This window comes from Culex pipiens, chromosome 2, assembly GCF_016801865.2.
Source record: "Culex pipiens pallens isolate TS chromosome 2, TS_CPP_V2, whole genome shotgun sequence".
NCBI lineage: Eukaryota > Metazoa > Arthropoda > Insecta > Diptera > Culicidae > Culex > Culex pipiens.
Window position 1 is genome coordinate 110,542,146 of NC_068938.1, and position 17,960 is coordinate 110,560,105.

The following is a 17,960-nucleotide window of genomic DNA, read 5'->3' on the forward strand; positions in this document are numbered from 1 at the left end:
TCAAAACCACGGCGTGTTTTCTAGAGCAACCTTTTCAAGAAAAAATAGTTATCGCTACTTTCAAATGTGTCTTATAGGAAATTTTCTCAGCTATCCTATGCTTCTAAGAGCGAAATGTTTCAACGGGAAATTTCTGAGATATCTGTATATTAAGTTTTCTGTTTTAAATTCCTGTATTATTTATTGGAAACTTAATACTAACAGTTCAGAAACCCTATCAAATGATGTGTTTCATGTGTCATGTACTCATCAAACAACTTTGTAGAAGGTTGCAAACCACTTAACATTTTGAAAATTTTGTTTGATCTGAGTTTTTGAATATATGAGATTTATTCAGAACTTAAAATCATAAAACCGTATTAATATATATTTTAAAAGAATTATTAAAATATAACATATTTTTGTTTTGGTTTGGGTTATTTTTTGTGTACAAATATCACGTGTCTGCCTTGATTTAGCTTGCTCAACCGAAACTTTGGCAGGTTTGTGAATGGTGTTATTGAAATTTAATGAAATTTTTTTATATTTTCTTAAGCAAATATTAACCAGGAGCATAAATACAAATATGTTTTAAAATCGAAAATATACTACATATTACTGTAACAAGCTTCAAAAGTCTTATTTTCATGGTTTTAAAATAAAGATGAAATTTTATTAAATGCTTACTGTTGAAAATGCACTTAAAAATAATAATAAAACTCGAGTCTTTCAACTCAGAATGCTGAAAACACCGTAACAAATTTTTTTTAACAAAAAAAAAACAAACAGAAACTTTATTTCCAAACTAAAAAAAAATTAAAAAAATGCGATTTATAAGACTTCTATTATATTGCTAATTCTTTATTCATTTAATACAAAAAAAAACTAAAAAAATCATTCATACTAATGAAATGTATTTCTCCTAAAGTTTGCAACAGTTTCGAATTTTCGAATATTAAACATGTTTTGAATCCATGCAACTGGTCGATGTTTGGTTAAGGAAATATGATAGTTATTCATAAAAAATCAAGGGAATACCCTATCAATCACAAACCTGCCAAAGTTTCGGTTGAACAAGCTACATCAGAGCAGACCGGTGTTATTTGTACACAACAGTTATGTAATAATCTCTTTGTTCTTGTAAAAATCATATTAAAATACGGTTTTATGATTTTTATTTCTGAATAAATCCCATATCTTCAAAAATCCGGTTGAAACTTCATTATTCTAATGTTTAGCGAATTGCAATCTTCTACAAAGTTGTTTCTTGTCTTATTTTGCACATTTCGATGAATAAATGACATATGAAACACATCATTAAGGTGAAATTCCAGGACAACCCATTTGGCTTCTTCTTACTCTTCATCTTCTTGGTAGTAATCATTAAAATCATTAAGCATTTTCATTATGCTTGTGTTGGTAAAACTACCACACATACCAACACAAATCTGATCTTGTTTACAAACAGGTATCAAACACAAATCTATTTGTTTTGTTTGATAACGAAAGTAAACATTTACAAAAAAGATTAATTCATCTAGCAGTGGGAATACTGCGATTTTTTTGTGATAAGCTCTATGTACCTCCATTTTGCACTAAGGCGGTTGCGCTTTGTGCTTGGTTAAATTTCTTTTAACCGATTCTGTAAAAAAAATGGCGAAACCTTGGGCGAAACCGGATTTGGCCACTGAGGCCACCGAGAAGTTCAAACAATCCACATTAACGACCCCCGGGTCTGTTGTGGTCTCTATTGCAAGTTTCTGCTCGAACCTAGGAGTCCGAAGGCTTGAATGGGGAGAGCACCCACACACTAAAAAAATATGTAAATTACACCTAACGTAATAGCAAAATCAACATAAAATAACATCATGTAATTGTAAATCGAACATAAAATTGTGGCTATTATGATGCAGACTTTAAAAATTGATATGAATAAGCTGAAACAGAGATTTACATCATACGAGACTGAAAGATCAATTTATTTTGACTGAACAGTACGTTTCGTTTGATGCACATGTTTGGAGCGTTTGATTAAATGTAATTTTATGTGCGATGATTTAATTTTACTCTGAATTTAACCCAATTTTATGCATTCTCAGTGCATTTTCCTTGACAGTGTACAGACACTTTAAACGTCAGCCATGTTTGAAGCGGAGAGAAAAATTGCGGAGCAGCTCCGGTCTTGAAATGCCCAGATTCTGGCACCAAAATAACCAGATTCAGACAAAAGTGGGCAGAATCTTCCAGCACCAACCGGTTCCCCAGCAGCCAGCAGGAAAAAGTGAAAACAATAATTGAGGTAAGCACAGATTTTGCGTTGGAGTTTAGTAAATTCACAGCATTTTTTCTTGCTACGTTTTTCAGATGGCAGAACTTTACCGAGGGTTTTTGCCGAGGGACCGACTTCTTGGCCACTTCCCTTAGGGCTGATTTACCGCTGAACATCCGGCCACATCTGCTCAGGCGGGCAAGAACACTTGAGCGGCTGACGTCGATTTGTTTCCTGGAACAGCTTCCGAAAATTTTGCCGCGAGAATTTGAGTTCGCTGTTTGGAGAAGGAGCACGGAGGTGTTCCCGCAAGCACTTCGCCGCCGCTCCGAGCAAGCTGATCATTGTTTTTTGAACCGATCGGGCACAACTACAAGGCTCCATCAACGGTTCCAAATAATTCGGAAGATTGGATGAAACGAGCAGCGATCGACTTTACGGTGATGCTAGTGTTTTGTGTTTAATCTTGTGTGCTCAACGCTTTACGAAAGTGTAGCTAATAAAATGATTTTAAACGAACAATTTCGATTTATTTTTATGAAAGGTTTCCATCCCAAATTATTCTTTATTTTAAATACTACACCAACCAAAATTTCCAGCACGCGTAAAATTACATTGCCATCGTTCGTTGTTCATGTCATGTAATTTTAAAATCTGATGTAATTTTCTGTCTCATCAGACGCTCCAGTTATGTGCATCGATAAGACAGAATATTACACGATTTTTTCGAAGTGTGCAAACCTCTTTTTACTCCAAGGAACCTTCCACCCCAGTGTTTCAACTGACGACCTTTGGATTGCGAGTCCAACCGCCGCCAGCGATTCCACCGGAGTAGGCTTGGTTTGGTGTGTTGTTTGTACTTATGGCATGGAGACGACTCCTACACCTGGAATGACTTAACGGCCTTACAACCAAGGCCGGGACCGACATTTTACTTCCTCATCCGATGGAAGGTTGCAGCAGATGGGAATCGAGCCCAGAATCATCCGCTTACAAAGCGGACAGCGTGACCATTCGGCCACGCACTGCCACTGCCACCGAGAAGCTGCTAAAGCCGAAAAATTCATTCGCTAGGTATTTTTCTATACTTTGACCTTTAACCAGCAACCACCGACCAGCGACTCTACAGATACAGGGAGACGACTCCTACAACTGGACTGAGCTATCGACCTACCCTATAGGTTAGGCTGGGACCGATATTTACTTCCCTATCCGACGGAAGACGTGGTCAGAAAAATGCTACCGAAAAATGTCACCGAAGCCGACTGGGATCGAACCCATGCCAACTGGGGTGAGAGGCAACCAAGCTTACCACTTACAAAAGATTGCTAGCAACTTGGCTAGCAATGTTTATAAATAGATCTGTTCATTTATGTTGTTTCATCTGTTGAATAATCATTTCGAATCGGTTTTAGTTGTCTTTAATCCTTCTTTCGTTTGTTTATTAATAAATCATAACAACTTAAATTCTTTCAAAAAAAACCCCCCCGGTCCCTTGCCGGGTACGACAAACGGCTTGTTCTTGTGGCAGGCCACAAGCTATCCATTGATGCGCAGAACCGGTGGCTCCGTCCAAAGATTTTCTTCTTCGGGTTCACGACCGCGTTCGTTGATGGACCAAATCACTCGTTAAAGATCCTTCAGGTGGGGTAACGAATTACTGCCGGTACGATGCAGTACCCTCTCCTCGGTTCTTGGCGCCGGTTTGCCACAATGAATCTTCTCTGGATAGAAACTGTCCGTGCCCGTTCTTCCAGGTCCATGGGGTCGAGACCATTGTTTCCTCTTAATCGCACTGATTTGGTAGTCGCGGAAGAACTTCGTAGGCCGCGTGAATCTGCGCCCGATACAGAAATGATCAGCTGAAAAATATATTTGAAATAGTAGTTTCGGAGTCTCAAAACATCCTGAATAAACTCACCCTTACCGGATTCTTCATGTCAAAGAAAGTGGGACTTTACCGGCTGGTTCCCGCTTGGTTTTCGTGGCCGCATTTGTTGAGAAATAGACCTTTTCTCCGTCGATTTCGATCTCACCGCTGCTGCAGTGGTCACCGCAGGTCACGGCCGCTGGTTTTTCTTGTTTAGCTGCTTGACAGTTTGCATTTGTTTCAGTTTCGTTTGTTTTCCTCTCCAATTTGACAGTTTGGTTTTTTTGCTGTGGCAGTGATGCCATGTTGATGGTGACTGAAAAGCCGTTATTAATTATTTTTATTTTCATTGCCTTGTTTTTGAAAATGTGTTCCTACCTTATTTGTATTTAAATGCAAAAAAAAAAAATCGACTGCTCTATATTTTTTTCCAAACTCCAATGCCTGTTTTTCATTGAAATTCTTACAAAATAATTTTGCTTTGGTAAATGTTACTGATTTGTTTGTTGGCAACACTTAGCGCACACAATTATACACTTTTAGATAGGGCTTGTGCCAAATAAAATTGAAGCTCGAGGCCTTGTTTAAGCATGCCTTTTTCAAATGTTCAGTGAGAAATGATGATTTACCAAATGAATCACACACACTTTGAAAGAGTGGTGTGTATGATGTGCACAGATAAAGACAAACACAGCGATAGTTTTTTCGGTCCGTTGCTCGGGTTCAAGTTAAGTCGGCAAATTGTGATAAAATTACAGTTTTTTGGCACGTCAAAACCCGTGTTTTGGAAAGTTTTCACCAAAAAACGAAGTGCTTAGTGATATCAAACCGTTCTGCCCAGAAAGACAGGCAGAATAACACAACATAGTGTAGTGCTTGGGTTTTAGAAGAAGATGAGAATTTGTTCGGAAAAAGAAGAAGCCGTAGAGCCATTTTTTGGTGGCTTCAACTCTGACGAAGTTTTTGGGAGTTTTGGGATATAAAGTGTAGTAAAACTTAGTGAGGAAAATAAATTATGATCGTATTTTGTTGGTGATAACATATGGAAAAGGTAGGTGGGAAAATAGTGTGTCAAGAACCAAAATTCTGGCAGTGGTCATTTTTCGCTGCTGAAGCCTAAGGTGAAACAGCTTATCAGTGTTGATAATTAAGGTGCAGTGACGGCAGCCTTTTCAGCCATTTTTCTGTTGTTTTGGAATTTCACCTTAAATTAAATTTTGACAAGTTTCCTGGACTGTTATTTAAAAGTTTCCAATAAATGATTAAGGATTTTAAAACAAAAAGCTTAAAATAGAGATATCTCAGAAATTTCCCGATGAAACATTTTGCTCTTAGAAGCATTGGAAAGCTGAGAAAATTTCCTATAAGACACATTTGAAAGTAGCGATGACTATTTTTGGTCAACCAAACAAAACGTGTTTGTTATTTACAGGACTTCAAAGTTTGGGCCGTTTTTGAAAATTGGCCCCTGATCAAAGAAAAAAAGATGTATTTTTGCAGGTTTTGGCTCATATTTGGAATTTGGGCTCAGTTCTCAGTTGCCCGTAAAAGAGGCATTTTCGTTACATCCAAAGGTCTACTCCGTAATTTTCCCTTGATATCCTCCTACAAGAATAAGATGTTAACGATATCGGTAGCCCTCTACACACTAAAAAAATATGTAAATTACACCTAACGTAATAGCAAAATCAACATAAAATAACATCATGTAATTGTAAATCGAACATAAAATTGTGGCTATTATGATGCAGACTTTAAAAATTGATATGAATAAGCTGAAACAGAGATTTACATCATACGAGACTGAAAGATCAATTTATTTTGACTGAACAGTACGTTTCGTTTGATGCACATGTTTGGAGCGTTTGATTAAATGTAATTTTATGTGCGATGATTTAATTTTACTCTGAATTTAACCCAATTTTATGCATTCTCAGTGCATTTTCCTTGACAGTGTACAGACACTTTAAACGTCAGCCATGTTTGAAGCGGAGAGAAAAATTGCGGAGCAGCTCCGGTCTTGAAATGCCCAGATTCTGGCACCAAAATAACCAGATTCAGACAAAAGTGGGCAGAATCTTCCAGCACCAACCGGTTCCCCAGCAGCCAGCAGGAAAAAGTGAAAACAATAATTGAGGTAAGCACAGATTTTGCGTTGGAGTTTAGTAAATTCACAGCATTTTTTCTTGCTACGTTTTTCAGATGGCAGAACTTTACCGAGGGTTTTTGCCGAGGGACCGACTTCTTGGCCACTTCCCTTAGGGCTGATTTACCGCTGAACATCCGGCCACATCTGCTCAGGCGGGCAAGAACACTTGAGCGGCTGACGTCGATTTGTTTCCTGGAACAGCTTCCGAAAATTTTGCCGCGAGAATTTGAGTTCGCTGTTTGGAGAAGGAGCACGGAGGTGTTCCCGCAAGCACTTCGCCGCCGCTCCGAGCAAGCTGATCATTGTTTTTTGAACCGATCGGGCACAACTACAAGGCTCCATCAACGGTTCCAAATAATTCGGAAGATTGGATGAAACGAGCAGCGATCGACTTTACGGTGATGCTAGTGTTTTGTGTTTAATCTTGTGTGCTCAACGCTTTACGAAAGTGTAGCTAATAAAATGATTTTAAACGAACAATTTCGATTTATTTTTATGAAAGGTTTCCATCCCAAATTATTCTTTATTTTAAATACTACACCAACCAAAATTTCCAGCACGCGTAAAATTACATTGCCATCGTTCGTTGTTCATGTCATGTAATTTTAAAATCTGATGTAATTTTCTGTCTCATCAGACGCTCCAGTTATGTGCATCGATAAGACAGAATATTACACGATTTTTTCGAAGTGTGTATAACATGTGTGGAAACAATTGCCGGCGCGTATTTATACCAAGAGTACTTCCATCTGTTCAAACCGATGTGGTTTTGTCTGTGGTTTTATTCATTTAATAAAAGCGACTTAACCCGATTCTTGTACATCTTTTCGAGCTCGCACGCCACACTCATCACATGTTTATTTATTCAGTCTGACTGGAAGCATGTGGTTTCCCCCCGGCAAAAGACCGCGGGATGCGTTTCAACCAGTCTGACTGCCTTCTGCTCGGGGTGTCGAAGATCTATTTTGTCCGCAGCATCCCGACCAAAAGTGAATTTCATTTTCATTTGGCATACCCCAAAGTGGAAATTAATTTGTCTCTCATCCTCCCAGAAAAATACAGTCGTTGTTGGGTCCACGCACTGTAATTACGGCTATCGGAGTGCGTCCTCCTCGCCCTTAATATCCCCAGCTGCCTTGTGATCGAGAAAAGCCGCCACAAAAGAGGCGTAACGACCGACCGGCTCGAGAACCCGACTCCACACCAAGGACTCACGCGTCAGAAAATGACTCCAATTGCACTTGAAGTGAAATGCATACTTATCGACAAATTGTCCCAACCCCTGGCTAAAAAGTGAATCTTTCACATTATCAGAATGTCGCTGCGTATTAATTTTTGCTTCGGCCGACCATCGCAAGTTGGCACCTTGCGGGGCTAACCCCTGGTCCTGGTCACGGAAAAGGTGTTTCGGAAGTTGCAATCTTGACATAATTGCGATTTGGCCATGACCTGGACGCAAAAGGGTGCAAAATAATTGATAAATGTGGCCAACTTGTGGCGTTATTTGGGAGGACGGCCCAAGTTCAGCAGCGTGATGTGCTTAGGTTGCACAGAACCCTTTATCTTGGGGTTATCAAACGTGCTTTTGGATTCGTTGATTGGAAGGCCATGTGCGTTTTATTCCTACGGTGGAAGTATCTTGTACGGCTTGATCGCATGTTAGGTTAGTAAAAGAGCGCAAATCCATTTTTAAATTTCAATTCTGAAACCTCGTACATATGTGTCTTATAGGAAATTTTCTCAGCTTTCCAATGCTTCTTAGGGTGAAATGTTTCGTCGGGAAATTGCTGAGATATCTATTTTTTGAGCTTTTTGTTCTAAAATCCTTATTTATTGTAAACTTTATAATAGCTTTTCTGGAAACTTGTCAAATGATGGTTTTCATGTGTCAAATGTGCAAAAAAAGGCAAGAAACAACTTTGTAGAAGGTTGAAAATCGCTAAACATTTTCAATATAAATTTTAAACGAGTTTTTGAATATATGTGATTTATTTCGAAATGAAAATCATAAAACCGTATTAAAAATATTTTATACAAGAATTAAAAGATAAATACTTTTTTTTGTGTACAAATATCCAGTGTCAACTCTTATTGAGCTGATACCATCGATTTTTTGCAGGTTTGAGATTGTTAAGTTTATCGATGGATTTTTATGAATAAATTAATAAATTAATAAATTAAATTGATGCATACATGAACCGGGACATGGATCCAAAAGATGATTTAAAATTGAAAATGTACTACAAATTACTGTTGCAAGCTTCAAAAGTCATAATCTAAAGTTTTACTGTTGAAAATACATTTAAATGTAGGAGTAAAATGATTCTGTTTCAACTCTAAATGTTGAAAACACCACCACAAACATTTTTTTTTGTTTTAAACAAAAATAAAACTATTATTCAACAGAAAAAATCAAACAGAAGCTTCCATTCCAAACTATTTAAACAAAAATCAAAGTATTTGTAAGACGTTTTAAAAAGATTAGACTTCTATAACATTGCTGATTCCTTGATCATTTCATACAAAATAAAAACTAGAAAATCATTTCATACTCATGAAAAGTTTTTGTACTGGAGCTCGCCAAAGTAATGTTTAGTTCAATTTTGAATATAAAACATAATTTGTATCCATGCAACTGTTTAATGTCTGGTTAAGGAAATATGGTTTTTTTTTTCAAAAAAAAATCTAGTAATACCCTTACTAATCTCAAACTTTCAAACAAATCGGTTTTATCTGCTTAATTCAAGCTAAATCCGAGCAGAACCGTGATATTTGTACATGGAAATTATGTAGTTATCTTATAATTCTCGTAAAAAATATTTTTTAATATGGTTTTATGATTTTCATTTTTGACTAAATCCTATTTATTAAAAAAAAAACTCGCTCAAACTTCATTTTAAAAATATTTAGCGATTTGCAACCTTCTCCAAAGTTGTTTCTTGCCTTATTCTGTACATTTTGATGAGTAAATGACACATGAAAAACATTATTTGACAAGTTTCCAGAATAGTTCTGGAGTTTTTTTTAAATGGTCCAATAAACCAAATTTTTAGTTTATGCTTTTTGGGTGTTTTTTTAATATCCCTGACTCAAGGCGATTTCAAAAACACCCAAAAAGCAAAAACTAAAAATTTGGTTCATTGAACCTTTTCAAAAAAAAACTCCAGAGTTATTTCAAAGTTTGCTATAAATAATAATGGAATTTAGAACGAAAAACTTAAAAAATAGATATCTCAGAAAATTCTCGATGAAACATTTCGCTCTTAGAAGCATTGGAAAGCTGAGAAAATTTCCTATAAGACACATTTGACAGTAGTGATGACTATTTTTTTTTTGTTTAGAAAAGGCTGTTCGAGAAAACATCCCGTGAAAAGAGTATGTTGATGACTGTTGCAAAAAGATATTGATAAAAAAAATTGTGTCGATTTTTATGACAATGAAACGTCGAAATTCAAGTTTTACCTCACTTCCCTTTGTCAAATATTTTGTTTGAAAAGATCAGACAAATTTCCAATAAATTTGGTTCAAAGTCATTGAAGACTGCACAAAAGGTTTCTGAGATACAGCCTCTGAATGAAAAGCAAACAGGAAAAATGAGATTTTCTCTAAATCATCAAAATAGCGATTTTAATGTCAAAAAGTGAAACTATCGTATTTTCTGGTCTTCCGAATAAACATATTTTTTTTAATCAATCCCAACATTCGAAAAGCCTTCGTTTTGTTGAAATCTACACATGTCTAGAATAGACAAACACGCTACATGAAAGCCTGAACTGATAAAACGAAAACCTTTTTTTTTTTTGCATATCGGCACACAAAGTAGGAACATGTATTTTAAATTGTATGATTAGACTTTTTTCCTTAAATATATTTGAAGTTATTTAAAAAAAGAGCCTTTCTTACAAAATGATGAAACTCCGAGAAATATATTGGTGCAATTAATTTTTCAGAAACATAATGATACCACCCAGTGAGAATTTTACTTAAAGCTTCGAATCTTTTTAGGCTAAACCTCGAATGCCATTTTTTTTTAATTTCAGAAGTACATTATTTGTCGCAAGATATTTAGATTTAATTAAGAAAAACATATTGGATTGACATTATTAGAAAAAAATAAAGCGTACTCAGTCTTTAATGTAAGTCTATGATTAACTTAAAAAAATATGTATCGCTATTGCACTTTGTCGATCTGTTATGAGAAGCCAGAAAGAACATTTTCACGCGCAGCGTAAAACGCGCAAGCGTAAAAGCGCTGGCGTTGAAGCTTCGACTTGACGAATTTGATGTTCAGTATATGATTTTGTATAAAACCGAAAATTTAATAGGAAAAATAGGGTAAGAGTAAGGCTACCAACTGTACGGATTTTTTCCTTACCATACGGATTTTCGAACCTCTTCGCGGATTTTTAACAGGCCGGAATTTTTGTAGGGAATTTTACGCATAATACGGATTTGTACGGAATTTTAACAACTTTTTAATCATTGAATTGCTTTTTTTATTTGGTTGAAGCTTTTGTTAACTACACAGAAAGAATATGTGGATTTACTTGACACGGAAAAAATGAATTACATGTAAACTCAATTGATGTTAACGTAAGATTCGACGTAAACGGTTGAATCACACGTAAAATCATGTTTTTACGTATAATTTGTTACAAATTTACATCAAATTGCATTTAAATTTAAATGTTTAATGACGTGCAAAAGTGTTACATCATAAATGATGTAACATTCGGAAATATTTTTTTGTGTGTAGAAATTTTTATTTTTCTGTGAGTTTGATTTAAAAAGGGAGAGTTTTCCTGGGTTTCCTCAATTAAAACTTGATTATCAATAATTCTAGAGTTTTTGAACTATTGTCTTTCATATGTTGATAGGACCTTTAAAAAAAACTCTAGAATTGTTCTTTTAGAAATTCCTTACTATATATATTTATCCATTTCCAAAGGCTTTCTAAAACTTGTGAAAACATTTGAACATTTGAATTTACAAATCTAGAGTTTTTTTAAAGGTCCTATAAACTGTTGTGTTTCACATGTTATAGGACCTTTTCAATAAAAAAAAACTCTGGAAAAGTGTTCGTGAAAACACTAAGAACGGTATTATTCGTAAAAGCAAACTTGACATTTTGTAAATTTTAAAACGTTTAACAAAAAATTGAAGAACATAACGATTTGTTTCAAATCACGGTTTATTTTATGAATACTTTTAAACGTGCAACGTGTGAAATTTGTTAGCTCTAAAAACGACACAGTTTTATGTTTTTAATTCTCAAATTTATTAAATTTAATTTATATAAATAATTCATAGACAGTTTTTGTTATACCATGGTGTCATATCGGCAAAGTGTACGGATTTTTGCTCAGCAAGAGTTGGTAGCCTTAGGTAAGAGTAAGAAGAAAAACACTAATATGGCTATATCTCTGGAAATACATTTTGGAAATGCTTCAAATTTTGGGCCCAAGCAGTTTATGGCGCATGTTTTCGAATGGCTTTTTGTTTGAAACTGAATTCGTTTAATTTGACAGTGTTATCTGTAAAATAGTCCAAAAAATACCTCTAAAAATGTCTTTGCCCACATTTACTGGTCGAAAATGGTGAATCGAGAAATAAAATGTTCGTCTCCGATCCCACGGCTACAGATCTGAAATATAAAAATTGTGGGTTTTACGTGCGGTTTTCCAGTGATGGAAGACACAAATTTTCAAGAGCGGATACAGACATCGCTCATGTATTTCAGTAAAAGAGCTCTCAAAAATCAGACTTTGAGTTCCGGGTTTCGGGCCAAAATTCAATCGAAAGAACGCATCTAAACCTTCAATTTAGTAATAAGATTTTTTCCTGGGACGAATCCTCGCCGTGTACGATTTTTTTAAGATTTCTGAGAAAAGCGTTTTTCCAAAAGCAAACCTTAAACCTTTCTTTTGTAAGAAAGGCAAAAAAATAAATTTCTTGCTGATTTTTCGTATAAATTTGAATTTGGCCAAATATTTAATTATAACTCCAAAATTGCTGTGATACTGTAACATTTTATTTAATAAAACCAAATCTTACTACCTTATTTTGGGTATTAAATCTCGTAAATATTTTTCGTGATTCGATTACTCGATTTTTTATAGAAACCTTTAAAAAGTGGCTTCAAAACGAAAAAAAAGTTTACTGAATCTGTTTGTAAATGGTTCACTATTTCCATCGAGGAAATTATTTCAAACCTTATGTTGTTTATCATAACTTAAAAAATTTTACCAAAATTTCCCGTCCTAATCGATTTTCTAACGCGCCGGCTAACCTTGAAGCCATAATTTGGTCATACATACTTTCGGATGTAATTTTTTTTTTCAACGTACAGCCCCCATGTCTGGAACCAATTTGTACAGTGCCATCATGGTCCTGACTTTGGCATGCGTGAAGAGGATCCCGGGGGACAACGCTCGTTGCAGCAGCAGTCCGAAACTTGTGCATGCAGATCACCGGCGGATCGTCCTCGTCGGAGGCAATTTGTTATCGGGTAATGATTATGATTATGCTTCTTCTGCATAACCTTTTATGACGGGGGCTCTTCAGTGTGACAGAGTGCAATATTTATGGTCTTTGCGGTGTGATCGTCGTTGATGTTCGAGGAAAATAGGTAAGTGTTTTAAACGAGCAGTGAGCAGAAATTTTTGCGACGAGCAGGTGAAACTTTTTCGAGCGAAATTGATTCTTTTCCCTTGCAGATATCGATATTTATCACGTTTGAAACACTTTTACTGCGACCATAATTGGTCCCATATCAAAATGATGGTGTACTCTAATTAAGCCAGGTTCTTAAAATGCCCAGTTGCTGTTCATCAATCTTGTCATTTCCTCCACATCTGCTTCCAGTCTCGCGTTAATTCATTCTGCTTCCAAAATTCAACATGATCTTGGAATCAACCGACGGATGCCATTATCGCGATGGTGCTGCTGCTGCTGCTGCTCGTCATCACATCGATATTGGTCTGCGGAATCTGCGTCACCTCTGCTCCTCCTTCTTGGATCTTTGCTCACATCTTGCCGAAGCGAGACAAGAGGCAAAAAGCGAAAACTGTATCACCTGCAGCTATGAAATACCTTCGAAATGAGCCGCACCTTGCTGCCATCATGTTCCGCCGAAAAGAAGGCTGCCAGCCTGGCTGCATACGAGTTTAGAAGAAGTTTTTAGCATAGAAATCGCATTAAAATTAATGCATTAGTCACTGTGGCTCGTCCGATCCTTTTTGCATATCATTTCGAGGTAGCTTCTTGTTTCCATTTTTTTCAGTCCCAAGACATCGGCATGATATTGAAATATCGAGATCGATTTTTCATAAAATTATGAAAAGTTTTGGATCTGTCAATTCGAGATCATGCAACATTTGATGAATGAGAAAGTCATGTAATCAGACAGTCCTGTATGCATTTGCCAATTTGGGACTACCGAAACGGTTGTGGCATTGGAATTTCACTTAAATGATTCCGGTGAACTTGTTTTCCGGATGCTGACAGACGTGAAAGCAATCGTCTTAATGGGTACCAGATGATATAGGGAAACCGCAAGCTGCAAAAATTTGTATGGTGTTATGTTATCTGTATATCAAATTCCATATTAAATACCATGATAATGGTTCATACAGTTAAATCAATTGCTGTCTTAAGTTTCACTGTCATAAACTTTAAATTAACCACCAAATATGTAAAAAGTATGTAGGTAGTAAAGTAATTTTTGATTGCAAATTTGATTTTGCAACCCAACATGATTTTTGAAAGTTTGTTCCAAAAATCATCACTTAAATAAATAAAAATCGAACATTACAATAAATACTTGTTTTGAGAATTCAACGTTTAGTGATAATAAATCAAATAAATAATTCGGTTTTTTTTCGTGTACCTCTTTTTTCTGAAAAGTTCTTATACGGACCGGAAAATTATATTGATGTGGCAAAATGGTTACACCCAAAACTGGGCATCGGCATTCAAAAGGATAAAGAGCACAGTTCGGTGGTAAAATGGTACTGTGAAGAGATGGAGAGGATAAATACCGAAATTACCAAGAGAACTCTACTCGTGGATTCATTTTCCAAAAAAGTTCTTTTTTTGTAAGTGCTGATACCGAGACTCGATCCCAAGTCCTTCGGCATAGTGAACCGTGCCGTATTGGCCACCATGGTTCGGTGACTAAGTGGCGGTCATTTGTCCATATAAGCCACTCAAAGGGATGAACTGTTTAAATGAACTAATACCCGCCACTCTGTCACCGAACCATGGTGGCCCATACGGTAAAGGCACGGTTCAATATGCCGAAGGTCTTGGGTTCGAGTCTTGGTACCGGTACTTTTTTTTTTTTTTGATGGATGAACTTTTTTGAAGATGAACCCATGAGTAAAGTACTCTCGGTAATTTCGGGATTTATCCTCTCAGTACGCACACAGTAGGGGAGAGTGGGGAGACTTGATCCCCTTTTTTTGTATCGCACATAACTCTGTCAGTTTATCACAAAACTATAAACTTTTTGCATGAATCATGCCAAGCGTTTTAAAAAAATATTTTAAACCGGCATTTTAAAAATGTTAGGGGTAACTTGATCCCCCTTTCAACATTTTGAAGAAATCTAAAGCAAAATGTTTCTTATTCATCCAAACTTTTAATTTTCTATAAGTTACAGCAATTTCACATAAAACCTGTACGTTTGTGTTCAAAATATAACAAGCTTAGTATGTAAAATATTTAAAAACTTAAAATATTATTTTTAGACCAAAATTAAGCATGTTTACAAAAGCTGGAAATTTTTGTTTACAAAACTTTTGAAAAAAGGTTCAAAATGCAGTAAGTTATGTACAACTATACTAAAGGAAACTATGTATGAAAACCCAGCCCAATTAATTAATCTTGAAGCTGATTCCAGTGACTGTAACAATGCAGGGATCAAGTCTCCCTAAACGCACTTTTTTAAACAATTGATTGTAAAAAAAGTATGACGATAAATTTAACATCAAATGCGTAAGGGTTTTGGAGTTGATAAGTTTATCAAACAATTCATGTATAAAAAATATTTTTTTTAATAATTTTTGAGTGTTTTCTATACATATCAAAACAAAGAAAAAAAGATCTCTTGGAAGTTTTTTGCAGCTCGTTTTAAAAAAATGTGTGTAACTCAATCTAAACATTTTTTAATTTTTTTCTTTGTTTTCTACAATGAGTTTTAGTTATTTTGGAAAACTTTCTAGAACAAAGCTAATTATTTCACCCACATGCTGACGAGATACAGGCTTGGGATCAAGTGTCCCCGGGGATCAAGTATCCCCACTCTTCCCTACCATTTTACTACCGAATTGTGCTCTTTATTCTCTCGTATGCCGATGCCCAGTTCTGGGTGTATGCAGTAATTTTTGTAGTGTCCCAGACTATGCCTCTACGCATTTTTATACAATTTAAATCAGGGGTGCTCAAAGTTTTTAAATGCCAGGCCAAATGTAAAGCTCAAATGAGCTTGAGGGCCATATTTACAAAATAGGTGATTTAAAAAAAAATAACGTTATTTTAATTTAAAAGTCTGGGTAACTCTCCGACAACTCACACAGCAGTTGCCCCGACCCCTCTTCGATTTGCGTGAAACTTTGTCCTAAGGGGTAACTTTTGTCCCTGATCACGAATCCGAGGTCCGTTTTTTGATATCTCGTGACGGAGGGGCGGTACAACCCCTTCCATTTTTGAACATGCGAAAAAAATGTGTTTTTCAATAATTTGCAGCCTGAAATGGTGATGAGATAGAAATTTAGTGTCTAATAGACTTTTATGTAAAATTAGACGCCCGATCTGATGGCGTACTCAGAATTCCAAAAAAACGTATTTATCATAGAGAAAAACACTACAAAAGTTTTAAAAACTCTGGCATTTTCAAAAAAACTTTTTTTTTTCTTTTAATCATAACTTTGCAAATACTTAAGCAAAAGACTTTCTACAGGTTGCATTTTATAGAAAATTATCCAAGGAATTTGATAAAAATAAAATTGCAACCCTTAAATGCCCACTAATATTATATTTTAACGTTTTAAGTATCAAAATTCAGTTTTGACTAATTCCTTATATTTTTATTTGTTTCATTTTATCACCATCATGTTCCCCGGACAATTTAACATAATAATCAATGTAGACCTCAAACTAAACTGAACTGTTGGCAAGATACAGCGATTTTACTGAAAAAAGTTTGGTCACCCCTGATTTAAATGATAATTCTAGATCCATTCTAGACATTCATGAACAGAAAATGTGAAAAACAAGCAAACAATAGAAAAAGTGACTGTAAAAACATGATGAAAATAGAAAAGAAAAATGAATTTATAGGAGGTGGTAAAATAGGCCAAATACTACCAAAAACAAAGATGATTTTAACATGATAAATGCAAATTAAAATACTAAAAAAAGGGAAAAAAAACAAAAGAGGTGAAGTTTTTCGTACAGCAAAAGTTGCTCAAAATGACCTCCTCAACACGGGAAAAATAAAAAAAAATGAAAATAATTTGGGCAGTAGAGGATTAAGCAAAAATAGCATGCAATAATTAGTAAAATGGCCCAAACTATGCCTCTACGCATTTTATAAACAATTTTAATGATAATGGCATAATTCTATAGTAGAAAACATGAAAAACAAGCAAACAAACGGACTGTAAAATCCACGAATAAACTCAAAAAGCAAAATATAATAATACGTGGTGGTAGAATAAGCCAAATACCATTAGAAACAATCATTAAATTTGCCAGATAAATGCACATTGAAATACTTAACATGATTTAAGGAAGACATACTAAAGAGAACCAAATTGTTTTGTAAATAAGTTGCTCTAAATGACCTCCTGAACACGTGATAATTCACGTGATTCTGAGTAGTCCTAACCATAACGTACAACTTTCTCGAAGACACCAAATCGGTCAGAAAAAGGTCTTCTCAAGATACAGAAAAAATATGGTAAGATGGTTTCTTGGACAGAGGAAATGCATAGATGAAGTTTCATGCAAATAAAAAAATACAAAGAAAAGACGATTTTCAAAAATGTAGATATTAGTCATGATTACTGTAAAATATAAAACATCGAACACTGCGAACAACTGCGAAAAACGAAAACGAAACGAAACGAAACTATTGGCACTACGCCCCCCGGGGCATGGCCTTCCTCTAACGTGGGATTTCTGCTCCAGCGCCTCTGACGAGACAGGAGAAACCGGGACCGACGTTTTACTTCACCATCCGATAGAAGCTCAGTGGATAAGGCGGGAATCGAACCCGCGTCTCATAGCATCATCGGGATCGGCAGCCGAAGCCGCTACCCCTGCGCCACGAGACCCATGACTGCGAAAAACATATCTTTCAAATTACCTATAACAAAATCGTATCAAATAAGTTGCAAACTTCTGTTTTAAATTGTTGCTCAAGGCAATTTTTTTCCATACCCGATCCCAGTCTGCACCCATCCGTCTGACTTTCCTCCGCGGAGTTTTCCAACTAAACGGGCCAGGAATAGATCACCTTGATGATGGATATTTCCAAAAACAACACCACGTGGAGCGACTCACCGAGTGCTGCCATCAAACGAACGCGAGCGGGCAAATGTTTTACGGCTCTCCTCACCGGGGCGATGTGTGGTGGCACGTGCTTCAACAACAACAACACCACTAAAAAAGAACGACAGAAACAAGAC

The 17,960-nt window shown here is 35.9% G+C and overlaps 1 protein-coding gene and 1 long non-coding RNA gene across 3 annotated transcripts in view; both read left to right on the top strand.

Moving 5' to 3' along the window:
• The first annotated feature begins 1,796 nt into the window (after positions 1 to 1,796).
• LOC120427694 (uncharacterized) lies at positions 1,797 to 2,959 on the top strand. Its single transcript, XR_005606943.2, has 3 exons — positions 1,797 to 2,016; positions 2,079 to 2,278; positions 2,344 to 2,959. It is a non-coding gene; the product is annotated as an uncharacterized LOC120427694 (long non-coding RNA).
• Positions 2,960 to 4,925: 1,966 nt separating this feature from the next.
• The window catches only part of LOC120427695 (uncharacterized), a 56,762-nt gene continuing 43,727 nt past the window's right edge, over positions 4,926 to 17,960 (top strand). Inside the window, exon 1 of one of the 2 annotated variants that reach the window (XM_039592592.2) lies at positions 4,926 to 5,169. The gene's annotated coding sequence lies outside the window, so the exon portion shown is untranslated. The remainder of the gene's footprint in view (positions 5,170 to 17,960) is intronic. The other variant, XM_039592591.2, reaches the window with a different exon arrangement.